Source organism: Mus musculus, chromosome 6, assembly GCF_000001635.26.
Source record: "Mus musculus strain C57BL/6J chromosome 6, GRCm38.p6 C57BL/6J".
Classification (NCBI taxonomy): domain Eukaryota; kingdom Metazoa; phylum Chordata; class Mammalia; order Rodentia; family Muridae; genus Mus; species Mus musculus.
Window position 1 is genome coordinate 92,553,125 of NC_000072.6, and position 13,427 is coordinate 92,566,551.

General features: G+C 42.5%; 1 protein-coding gene and 2 pseudogenes across 4 annotated transcripts in view; 1 reads left to right on the forward strand and 2 right to left on the reverse strand.

Annotated features, from left to right (window-relative positions):
- Prickle2 (prickle planar cell polarity protein 2) overlaps positions 1 to 13,427 on the reverse strand; it is a 335,444-nt gene that overhangs the window by 182,234 nt on the left and 139,783 nt on the right. The window lies entirely within an intron of this gene.
- Positions 8,635 to 9,840, forward strand: Gm17797 (predicted gene, 17797; annotated as a pseudogene).
- Positions 11,309 to 12,857, reverse strand: Gm5880 (predicted gene 5880; annotated as a pseudogene).

A 13,427-nucleotide genomic window follows, 5' to 3' on the forward strand; every position in this document is an offset into this window, starting at 1 on the left:
TATATATTATACATAAATGTACACTTTAGTATATCAATAAATCAAGATGCCTCAAAAGCTGAAGAATTCCTAGGCCAATTACTCCACAGTGATTAAACATGTTGGACAGCAGTTCTGGAAGGGAATGGCTTCTCCTCAGACGAGCCCAGGCTTGCCTAGGAAGCCCTCATTTATTGCTCAACTGTGAGGAAAGGCTGATTTCAAAATCTCTCTTTCCACCAGACATTACCACACCAATCTGAATACGATGTTTAGAATAAACAGTTACTGTATTGTTTCCTCCTAGCTCCCTTTCCTGCAGCAAGGAAGGAAGAGGCCACCGAAACTTGGTCTGCTGACTTATGAACGGAGGTGGAGGACCTGATTCTGAGAAGATGCAAGAAAGAAAGAACTCGGGAAAACATGGATGAAGTGAAGATTGAAGGTATCCAGGCCCCACGTGGGGCATGTATTGAGTGGTTCTCAACCTTCCTCATGATGTGGTGACCCCACCATAAAATTCTTTTTTGTTGCTACAATTACTTGTAGCTATAATTTTACTACTGTTAGGTAACTATCTGATAGATATGCAACCCCTGTGGAGGGGTTGTGGCCAGAGGTTGAGAACCTCTGGATTAGCATAATGCATAAGATGCCGTGGAGTCAAGCCTTTACAGGAATTCTCTCCCGCTTCATTTTGTCACAGAGTTGTGAAAAAAAAGCACGAAAATAAAATGAAGAATTGAAGGTATAGAGAGTTCAAAGAACTGGGACTTAGATTTGAACTGGACTTTTGCACATGAGTCTGGCACACTGTACCCCTCAGCAGTTCATTAATGATATCCCCTAATTCTCTCAGAATTGTATGCTCTACCCATTGCCGCTGCCACATTAGAGATGGCATCTGAACTGGGGGAAGAATTGACCAATGTCCTTTCAAACTACTTTCTAAAGACACCAAAGAGATCTTTTCAAAATCCAGGTCTATTCACCTCAATTTTTGTGTTGTTTATAGCCCCTCAACAGATTTGTGCTCTTTATAAAATAAGTCTTCTGTGATCTACAGAGTCCTCTGTGCTCTGCCCAACCCAAACTCTGAAGCTTCAGCCCGTTACTTGTGTCACTGCACGGAAAGTCCGTGGTGTCCTACCTGCCTCTGGTTTTAGCATATGCTCCCCTACTGTATGGAACGTCACATGTCTCTCACCTTGCCTGTTTTCACTGTAGACCTAAGCCTTTGTATTGTTTCTTCCTGGTCTGAAGCCAGTTCCTGCATGAAAGGTTGCAATCACGTTTAATTTCTCTCTTAACCCTCATAAACATGAGCACTAATAACACAAAAGGGAAGCCTGCCATCCACTTGTGTTCACTATTATAGTCCCAAGTCTGGCCAGTGCTGGGTGTTCCATAGATGTTTGATTAATATAGTTGAACAATCACTTGACTAAGAATGTCTGCTTCAATGATACACAGGCTCTATGGATAGCATACACGGAGGGAAGGTGATTAACATTCAAGTTTTGTGTATGTACATGCATGTTTTTATGTGTGCTGATGCACTTGTGTGTGCAGGCACCTGTGCATGTGACAAAGGACGACTGTGGGTAACTTTTCTCAAGTGCTCTCCACCTTTTTTTGGGGACAGGGTCTCTCACTAGCTTGGAGCTCACTGAATAGGTTATACTGCCTAGCCAGGGAGCACCAAGGATCCATTTGTCTCTGTCTTCCTGGCACTGAGATTACAAGCACTTGCTACCACAACGTGATATTATTACATTTTTTGTATTGTTTTTGATTTCATGCATAAGTACTGGTATCATTCATTCTTTCTCAAATCCATGACCTCTTTCTTCTATAATTAGTATTCTTTTATACACACACACACACACACTCACACACCCCTGCCAACTCCAGTTAGTGTTGCTCATATGTACATGCATTTAGGGATGAACACTTGGCACTGGATAACCTATCAGGGGGCTCATCCCTAACTAGGACTGATTTTTCCCTCTAAGCATCCATTGATTGCCTGTAGCTCTTCATTTAGGGGTGTGGCCTTGTGAGATTTCCCTTAATCACATTGGAAAGTCAGGGTGTTAACTGGTATTGTCATTGTGCCAGCCTTGCTTAGGCAACCATGTTGTTAAGCTTTCACAAGTGCAGCTCCCAGTCATATACAGAAGACAGCTACCTCCCAGTAGACATCTTACAATCTTCCATGATGTTCTCTGAGCCTGAGGTGTGGGTGTTGTGCTGTGTGGGGTTGGACACTCACAATCAGTTATCCTCTGTCTTTTGACTACTTGTGCATGCCTGTAGTGATCTCTGCCTGCTGAATAAAAAAAAAAGCTTCTTGAATGAGGGTGAGAGCTATACTTATCTGTGAGTACCATAGGTATTTGGAGTGTAGTTGGGAATTAGACTGGTTTAGGAAAGTGGCTGCAGCAGAGTTTCCTATAGAGCCCATGACCTTCCCAGCCACGGAAGAGTGGGCTCAGGTTTACAGAAGAAGGCATGAATTCCTTTAGATTGAGTAGGCTTTAAGTCCAATTAGACAGCTGTCTGTTATCCCCGAGATCTAAGTGCCATGCTGCACCCTTGGGGATGCCTTGCACACAGTTTGGTTTGTAGGCCTTACTGCTGGATAGGATCACTGGTTGTTTTTCTCCCCTGGCAGCTGGCACAGCACCTTTCAGATACCCTGAGAGCTGGTCCTCTGAGAGGAGGCTTCCAGGTCACTTCTAGCTTATTTCTCCAAGTCCTGTAGCCAAACTGTGTGGTGTCTTTCACAATAGCTTCCTGTTCTGGATGGCATCCAAGGGTGACCTCAGTGGCCTACGTTGATTTGGGAGTCTCTTGGACTCTTCTGACCAACAGTTCAAAGGGAGGTTTCTCATGCCTGGCATTAGGATTTGTGTGGGAAAGTCTATGGTTTTTAGGGAAGCAGTATCACTCCAAGTGGCATAGTGCTACTTAAATTATTTATATATGTGTACACATATACTTTATATATTACTTACGTATTTTAAGTAGACATGATGTTTCTCTATGACTTTCCCAGTCACCTTTAGTGTTCTTTATCCCTGCTTCCCATATAAAGTCCCTCTCCTCCTGTTTTTCCTTTCCATAGCATCTGTGTCCTGCTTTCTGCCTTTCTAGATCTCTTTCTACTCTGACCCCGCTCCTCTGCCCTCAGCCTGGCCCCTTTCACTTTTCTTCTTTCTACAAGTAATCAAGGTTATAGACTCACATCTAAAGAGTCAGAACTAAGGTCTATGGAAATTAGTGTGGAGGAATTCTCAAAAAGCTAAAATAGATCTACCATATAACCTGGCTATACCACTGCTGGTATTTGTCCAAGGAATTCAACATCCAACTCAATGGATACTTGCTCATCCATATTTATTGCCAATCTAGCCACAACAGCTATGAAATGGAAACAATCAAAGTGTGGTATACAAGGGAATCTACTGGGGCATAAGGAAAAATGAAAGTATAAACTTTGCATGTAAGTGGGTGAAACTTGAACATATTATACGGAGTGGTGTAATCCAGACCCAGGAAGACAAATGCCACAACTCTCTCGTTCATTTGTGGACCTTTGATGTTTCAGTTCTACATGGGTTCTAGTGATTAAAATCAGGTCCTTATGCTTGGAAGGCAGCGCTGTACTGACTGAGCCATCTACCCATTCCACATGCATGATTTATGGAGTTAAATTGACTCAGTTCAAATTCTAACAGCGAAGCTTAATAGCTATGAGATTTTTAGATGGAATACCTGAACTCTCTTTAATTTTCTCACTTTCAAAGTAAAAAGAAAAAGTATCTACTCTCAGGGAATCTTTATCTATAAAGAATATAAAATATGATTTACAGATCTAACTTGTTGCTAGGGCCACATTATAAACCCTTGTCTTTTCCATCACATGCTGTATTTGCTGCCAGTGACCCTTAAGGATTTTCTGCTATCTATATCATCATCATCATCATTGTCACCACCACCACCATCATTATTATTATTATTACTGGTTGTGATGGCATTTTTATGTTTAAATAATAGCTGAGGGCCAGGCATTAGCTCCCTCCAAATCTCAACAGAGATGACCACGACAGCCACATTAGTAGCTGGAGAATACAATTCTTCATTCTTTAGATTCTTATGTAATCCCCAAGGGTTAGGTCTCACATGATCCACAGTTTTTGAAGTTCCTGGTGACAACACAGCTTCCTTCATCAACTATTCACCTCTAGAGCCAAAGGGAAACAGACCTACAACAGCCATCAGAACCCTGGCCAGCAGACTTGGGAAAGGCTGGACTTGTTCGCACTGGTAATTAAAAGCTGCCTCTCTGGAAAGTCAAATTCACCTCGTGGATCTTTTCCATCTACAGTCTTAGGAAATATAAGTTGAAGTTTCACTTAATCTTTCCTTCACTCAGCAGACGGTTCCTGAAAGCAACTCAGGAGCCAGTGGAAGAGATTAGCAGTCGCCATTTGTTCTAAGCGCTCCAGTGGCTGCTCATATTTCATTGAACAGCTTTTATTAATCTCCTGGATGTGTACAAGGACTCATCATGTTATTAGAGGGCTGCTCTGGTTCGCTGGTAGCATATTTCAGAGAAACACAAATGAGGCCTTTTCCTTCTCCCATTCATGCACAGAATCATTCCTAAAGCTCCATTCTGGTTCCAAGCATGACTGCAGGTCAAATTCCATTATGGAAAAGTCCTAATCCTCACGCGGCCCTGGGAATTTATGGCTTGTGATGAGCAGGCCATTGTTGGTTTGAGATCTCGAAGTCCAATTTTTCACTCAAAGGTTTTGCTGTGTTGCTATTTGTTGTTGTAATGGGAGTTGACCTATAAGTTAGTTAACTGAGAACTACCAAAGGGTCAGTTTTCTTTCCTGAATCCTATTGCCAGAGGATACGGGCACAGGAACAGGCTTTCTCCTAATGAGGTAATTAGTGACTCAACATGGTCTGCCTAAGACACACTTTATGCGCTCCTTGTCAGAAGGCAGGGTGAATAATAAACTAAACATCAAGATGGGGGGGGGGGGGAGAAAAGCTGTCAAAAGAGAATAATTTTTGTCAACTTTTATGCAATGTAAAACCTAAAACTTTTGTGTCTGTGTTTAAGTGTGTACATGTGCAGGTGTGTGCATAAAGGTGTGCTTGTGTGGGCCAGAACTTTAAGTCTGACATCTTGCCACCCTATACCTTGTTTTTTCAGACAGGTTTTCTCATTGAATCTGATGCTCACCAATTTGGCAAGAATAGGTGGTCAGCAAGGCCTGGGAACCCTCCTGTCTCTATCTCCCAATACTGGGATTACAGAAACACTATGCAATGCCCTACTCTTTTTATGTGTTGTAGAACTGAATGAACTAGGATCCTCACACGTATACAGCAAGCACTCTATTGTTGGGCCAACCTGATCCTATTTATTGTTTTTTAAACTGTTTATTTTTTTGGAAGGGCAGTCGTTAGGAATTGAACCCAAGGCCTCATGTTAAACATACACTCTAAATGCATGTAAATGCATGATTGGACTGACTGACCTCTACTTGTAGCCCTGTCGAGGGTGGCAGCTGTTGTAACAGATTAGGTATAATGGTCCAATAACACCAGTAATCTTAGTACTTAAAAACAGAAGCAGGGGATTATGAATTCCAGGCCAGCCTGGACTACATAGCAAGAAAGCAAGAACCTTATCTTTTAAAAATGTCTCCCACAATAAGATACTTTTTTCTTTTGAAGGGGAGGTTGTAAGGGTAGAGAGTAGGTATGAAGGGATGAGGAGATGAGTGGGATTGGAGTGCATAATATGAAATTCACAAAGACTCAGTAAAATGGTAAATAACAACAACAATAAGTAGAACGTGCTATAAACACTCAGTTCTACAACTGTCTAACTTTCATCGAATAGCCAGAAGAATGTGGGTGATAGAGGTCCAGTGGCTAAGTCCCTTGGGTAACACTTCTTTATAGAGTCTAACATCCTTCTAATGCTTATTTTAAGAAAGACCATAGTCACGAGAAATAGCTGAAACTTCAGGCTTTCAGTTCAAAGAAAGTTTTGTCCATTTAGGCTGTTAACTGGTACAGATATATTATGTCTAAATAAAATAAAACATCTAGTCACTGATGTGCAACATGTCCAGAAACTATGCATGCCTTACAATTAGCCTCCAATGCTTTAAACATAAAGATATTTCAACTAAAAGGCTATCAAGAGAGGTGGAGAGATGGCTCAGTACTCAGTTTAGAGTACTTTCTGTTCTTCCTAAGTTCAGTTCCCAGCCCCTATGTAGTGTAGCTTGTAGCTCCAGTTCTAAGGTATCTGATGCCCTCTTCTGGCCTCCTCTGGCACCTGCACATAGGTGGCATATTCATTCACACAGACATACAGACATAAATCTAAAAAGAAAATTTAAAAGATGTCAAAAAAGCACCATTGCATACACTAGCAAGATTTTACTGAAAGGACCCAGATGTAGCTGTCTCTTGTGAGACTATGCCGGGGCCTAGCAAACACAGAAGTGGATGCTCACAGTCAGCTAATGGATGGATCACAGGGCTCCCAATGGAGGAGCTAGAGAAAGTACCCAAGGAGCTAAAGGGATCTTCAACCCTATAGGTGGAACAACATTATGAACTAACCAGTACCCCTGAGCTCTTGACTCTAGCTGCATATGTATCAAAAGATGGCCTAGTCGGCCATCACTGGAAAGAGAGGCCCATTGGACACGCAGACTTTGTGTGCCCCGGTACAGGGGAACGCCAGGGCCAAAGGGGGGGAGTGGGTGGGTAGGGGAGTGGGGGTGGGTGGGTAAGGGGGACTTTTGGTATAGCATTGGAAATGTAAATGAGCTAAATACCTAATTAAAAAAAAAAAAAAAAAGAGAGAAAGAAAAAAAAAAAAAGATGTCAAAAAAGGTAGAGAAAATTTTGTTTTAAAATTATGCTGTTTCTACTTCTCAAGGCTCTCTATAAATAAAGGTTTTTGAAAATAAAGAAGGATCAAGAATAAATTATAAAGGAAATTATCCCCAACTCTCACATTACAAAGACACACAGAAAATGTTACCTTAATTGTCCAGACACCTTAGCTATTGAGTTTGCTGAAACCTGACTTAGATATATGTCTAATAACCTACCTGGACCACAGTCAGTAGCCATGAATGACAGATGAACTCAATATTCCCCAGGAATAAATCACAAAGTATCGCTACAAAGGGAACTAAAAGAAGAATGGTTCTCTGTTCATGATGTGTGGAGAATTGGCTACAAATGTCCTCAAATGATCTCAAATAAGCAGGAAAGAATAGATCAGTCCTTGAGTTATTGTGCACATATAACTTCCATCCTTGCAACCCTCTCCTTTCATTCTCAACTCACTCTCCAGAGGACTCATGATGAACTTACTAACATGCAGGTTCAGAAATTAACTTTGCTTGGAGAAGCATTTCCAGAAATGACAGAGCCAATATTTCCAAACACATCCACAACAAAGGCACTGACAAAAACATCAACATACACTTCTTTAAAAATACAGAAACCGGATCAGAGCTGAGGATCACTTATTTCAGAAGAGCAGTGGGATCTCTGCAGGCATCGCCGGCATTGCAAGCGACATGCTTTGAGACAGGTGGACTAGGACTGTTATCACCTCCTTCTCAGCTCTGTGCAGCCTTGAAAACCCATAGTCTTTCAATAAAGATAACTGGAGTTGGAGGTGGGGGTTGTTGATGAGGTCTAGGAAAAGACAGAACGAGGCAGAAAACTAAGAGAAATGCCCCTTCTTAACCAGGCTGAAGGGTTCCCTGGAAAAACACCATTAATGGGGCTTGACAGTTGTCCTGGATTAGAGCTAATTAATGGGAAAGAGTTATATCCATATGCCTGATTAAAAGCCATTATCAACAAATGTTTAACAATGAAGCTATTTGAAACAACAACAACAAAAATCATTCAGAGGGAGGCAGGGCTGAGAGGGAAAAACAGGCTGTAACAACAGGAGAAAAAAATCACTCCATGTTCCAACAATTTCCTGCTGACCCAGGAATTTACAAACATGGAGAGAGCTGTGCATGAGTCTGTGACAAAGCCCAGAATAATGCCCATTTCTCCTCAGTACTGATTCCAAGGTTCCTGACAAGTGAGAAACTTCGTATGTGTTATAAACTGCCTGACTATTAAAGGCTTGCATCTCTCCAGTACACTGGCAAAGGGGGATCTCTAACCCCACATATTTATTAACCCCCTGCCTAATATTAGATAAACCTTAGGGTAATGGAATAGACATATCTTCATTTGATGTATATGACAAAGAAATTAGAAATATCATGAGACTATATCTAAGGGAGTCACAACACCAAACTTTAGGGTGGGACATATAGAATTTCCAGATGTAAACATCATATAATTTCAAATATCCAGAGTATAATCCATATTATAAGACATGAAAAATCTAGGAAACTGTGCCCAAGAAGGGGGGGGGGGGAGAGCATTCCACATAACCTGTATCCAAAAAGCTTAAATTTTGAGATGATGAAACAAATACTTTAACTTATCTCTATATTAAAAGAATGAAAGAAAAACTCTGCTTATCCCTGTTCCTGAGATAGCCACATCTTCTTGCCGTACTAGCCTTGTAACTTAGACACAATGGTGAAGGTCGAAGTGAATGGATTTGGCTGTGTTGGGTGCCTGGTTACCAGGAATGCCTTCTTATCTGGCAAAGTGAATATTGTTGCTATCATGACCCCTCATTGACCTCAACTACATGGTATACATGTTCTGGTATGATTCTACCCATGGGAAGTTCAACAGCACAGTCAATGCTGAGAACAGGAAGCTTGACATCAATGGGAAGGCCATCCCCATCTTCCAGAGCGAGATCCTGCTGACATCAAATGAGGTGATGCTGGTGCTGATATGTTGTAGAATCTAGTAATATCTTCACCACCATGGAGAAGGCTGGTGGGGTTCACTTGAAGGGTGGGACCAAAAGGGTCATCATCTCCACCCTTTCAGCTGATGCCCTTATGATTGTGATGGGTGAGAACCATGAGAAGTATGACAACTCACTCAACATTGTCAGGAATGTTTCCTGTACCACCAACTGCTTAGTCCTCCTGGCCAAGGTCATCCATGACAACTTGGGCATTGTAGAAGGTCTCATGACCACATTCCATGCCATCACTACCACTCAAAAGACTGTGGATGACCCCTTTGGAAAGCTGTGGTGTGATGGCCATAAGGCTGCCTAGAACATCCTTTCAGTATTCACTGATTCCAAGGTTAACTTAGCAAGGTCATCCCAGAGCAGAAAGGGAAGCTCTCTGGCATGGCCTTCCATGTTCCTATCGACAATGTGTCCATCATGGACCTAACATGACACCTGGAAAAAGTTGCCAAGTGTGATAACATCAAGAAGGAGGGTAAGCAGGCATCTGAGGGCCCACTGAAGGGCATCCTGGGCTACACAAAGGACCAGGTTGTCTCTTGAGACTTTAACAGTGACTTCTACACTTCCACCTTTGATTCTGAGGCTGGCATTGCTCTCAGTGACAACTTTGTAAAGGTCATTTCCTTGTATGACAATGAAAACAGCTATAGCAACAGGGCAGTGAACCTCATGACCTACATGGCCTCCAAGGACACACCCCAGCATGAATGTGAGAATGAGAGAGAAGCCCCCAGCTGCTGAGGAGATCCTATCCCAACTCAGCCCCTGACACTGAGCATCTCTTTCACAGTGTATATTACAGACCCTCAGAATAATGGGAGAGGCCTAGGGAGCTGCCCTACTCTCTTAAATACCATCAAGAAAGTTCACTGTATACACACACACACACACACACACACACACACACACACAAAGAATGAAAGAAAATCACATACAAGCAACTGGAGCAAAGTACACATATAAAAATTCAACATGAAAATGCTTGAATTGCAAAATATAGTAAGGGAGATTTAAAAAACAAACAAACAAAAAAACCTGTCATCAGGTTAAAGAACACATTTGAGCTGGCAGGAGAATGAATGGATCATAACACTGAGATGTAAACCAGTTCCCCAGACTTACATCTAGCCCAATGAAGAAGAAAATTAAGATAAAATGTTGAGAAAAACAAACCACCTTAGTGAGACCTCCTCATGTGTATTATGTTCCAGAGTCATAACAGGAATCTCAGAAGAGACCAGGAAAGTACAAAAAAAAAAACCCCAATTTAAAGAGTGACATTAATTAGTCTATGTATCTGTGGGCCTGTGGACCAGAGGCTTTCCAAGGAGATCTCTGGTCTGGCTGGGTGCTAGGGTTCTGGCAAAGGGGAGAGAATGTGAGCAGGAAGTGGGAGTCGTCTCTGCCGCCTCTGTTGCAGCAGCTGGCTCCACCAGCCAACTAGCCAGCGAGGAGTGTAGGGAGCTTCAGGTCACACTTTAGGAGAGTAGACCTCTTCCCAAGCATCAGTGTTACAGCTCTTATGACGGGAGCTCTCAGACGACAGAGTAGTTCTCACACACCTTTATTCCTTCTGGGTAGGATTTTATATACAGTTTTGGGATGGGTCAGGGTCTGACAGCAGGTACTTCTCATTGGCTTGGTCTGAGAGCTTGGAAATAGCTTATCTGCACATGGGAGTGCTCCTATGTGACTGATGGCCACAGACCTCTCTGTGGGGGGTTGTGGGAGACTGTAACTATATGACAGGAGACAGGAGCTGAAGGGGTATGTCCAAATGCCTGCTATCCTTTGCAGGCGACAGTCACCTGCTGGGTCACCAGGATTTTTAAGCCTAAGCTTGACTAGGGACCAGGCTGCCTATCACAGCTCACCACCCTACATGTATCCAATACTTTCAATAAGATCCAAGTATGATGGTTTAGAAGATATGTGCACCTTGGCACAGCAGAATCACAGTAAGGGTGCAGAGAAGATGAAAATAGGAAGAACCTAGCTGTGCCTAGATGCAGATGGTCTCAAGACACTGCCAGAGAGAGAAACAGTGAAAGGCTTTGTTGCCAGCATAGCTTCAGTGTAAGATGTGCAAAGGGGGATTCCTGAGGGTAGTGTACACACACACAAGAATGAACTGGTGTGGCCTTCTTGCAAAGCATGAAAATAAAGACTTACTAAGCACAGACAACAAAAGAAAACAAGGAATTAGAGTTCATAGAAATAAGAGCAAAATTCCGTGTGCTTCAAAAGATGCTATCAAGAAAGAGAAGAGATAACCCATAGAATGAGGCAAAATATTTATAAGTCATATATATATAGTAATAGACCTGCATTCTGAAGGCATAAAGAACTCTTTTTTTAAAGGATTTTTATACTATATTTAAAAAGACACAAAATAAAAAAGGGATCCATCAACATATATTTTAGAAGTCCATCCAAGAGTTTCAGTGTCCATCAGTCATGGACACAACAGCCACGCCTGGGTCATTGTTTAGTCTGTAGCTCATGTAAGGATCAAGGAGGTGACTTTAAGTTACACTCAAACTTGTTCTGCTAGATCCAAGACCCTGAATTTATCCAAATTGTAGAAACATGCTTTTACCACCTGTCCACCAAAATACCTCCCATTCAGATCAACAACAGCTTTAATTGCCGATTCTACTCTCTCAAATTCTAAAAATATCCGTACTGCTTCATCATCAGGGGCACCAGGAATCTCAAATATCACACATTTCCCAACCTTGCCATATTTTTCACATTCTTCCTTGGTTTCAACTTCCAAGTCTTTATCGACCTCTCCTGCACCAACCATGTTCCTCAGCAAGACCACTTTAGTAGGACACTTAAGAATTTCAGTTAATGGATTTGAATCTGACTTCTTGGATGCATCTTGAGCCTTGCCCTTCTCTTTCACATCCCCCACAATGATCTTGCCGCCACGCTTGCTGGTCTTCTCCACAGACAATGCAGTACTCAGCCCTTGCTCGTGTTTCCCCAGTCCCTGACCTTCCCGGAAGCCATACTTCTGCATAATCTTATGAGCCACTGTGCCACCCATGTTAGCAAGGAAGGAGTTGCTGGGGCCTGTTGGAGATCTTGGTCTGTCTGGCTCCTCATACATGGGGGGGGGGGGGGAAGGAATAGCAGCTTTGGAAGACTGTGATCTAGGTCTTGAGTCCTCTTCATAAGGAAAATCCCAGGGTAACTCTTTGTCTTTCTCTACAAGAGACTTCCGTGGGGCGATGGCAGCTCCTCCCATACTTCTTTTCCTCCGCTCTCGCTCATAATCTTTATCCTCATCAGAATCTGGGTCTGGTTGTCTTAAAAGCCTACTGGCTTCGTGTCTGTCTTTACGCCTCTTTTCTCTTTCCTCTATTTCCTTCTGTCTTTCCAGCTCCCGCTGCCTCTGCCGTTCTCTCTGGTGCTTCACCACTTTCTCATAGTCATTAGAGAACATAGGGTCATATTCATCAGCTAAGGGGATCAGAACTTCCCCTGCAGAAAACCCACTGGGCACAGGGTCCTTCAGCCCAGCTGTCACGTGAGGTGGTGTGTCTGTAATCTGCCGGTCATCTGAGGAGCCGCCTCGCTTTAGGTTGATGACCTGAGCAAGCATCCTACTTTGCTTGGTCCTTTGGCTCTTGGCCTGAGTGAGCGCTGCCTTCTTCACCTGGAGCTGGAACTGCAGAAGCTTGAAGCTTTTGGACCAGCCTTCAGTTTTTGAGTCACTGGTCTCCACTCCCAGGTCATCCTATAGGGACATCTTTTTTTTTTTTTTTTTTGGTTTAATGCCGGCCTCCCGAGACGATTGTGCCCATGAGCCACGGCAGCAGCAGCGCGGAACCTGGCTGCCCTGCGCGGAAGCCCGCCCACCGCCGGAGTCCGCCACAGCGCCGAGCCTCCAACGGAGTCTGCAAAGGGATGCCCATAAAGAACTCTTATAAAAACAAAAAAGAATTAAAAATGGCAAAATAGATTTAAGTATGTATTTTTGTAAAGAAGACATATAAATGGCCAACAACACATGAAACAACTCTGCCTACCCAGAAAGGTAGTGAGATGGCTGGGGGAGGGATATATAGGAGGTACAATGATATCTATGTATGAAAATGTCATAAAATAACGCATAATTTTGTGATGTTGAATGTTATTTGTCATTAGAGAAATAACGAAGTATCACTGTATGGGATAGCTATGCTTAATAAGACAAATGTCATTGAGGTTGTAGAAGCAACCGGATCATTATATATTCATGATGAAATTAAAAATTCTATCATCTTTGCAAAGTGCTAGTCAGCTCCTCAAACTATTAAACACATGCGCTCACTATGTGACTCAACAAAGCTACATGTAAGTGTACAAACAACTAAGAGAAACAAAAACATATGCTCATTACACTTTTGACAAACGGACAACAACATATAAAAAAGGAAAAAATATAGAAGAAATCTAGTTGCCACCACCTAACAAATAA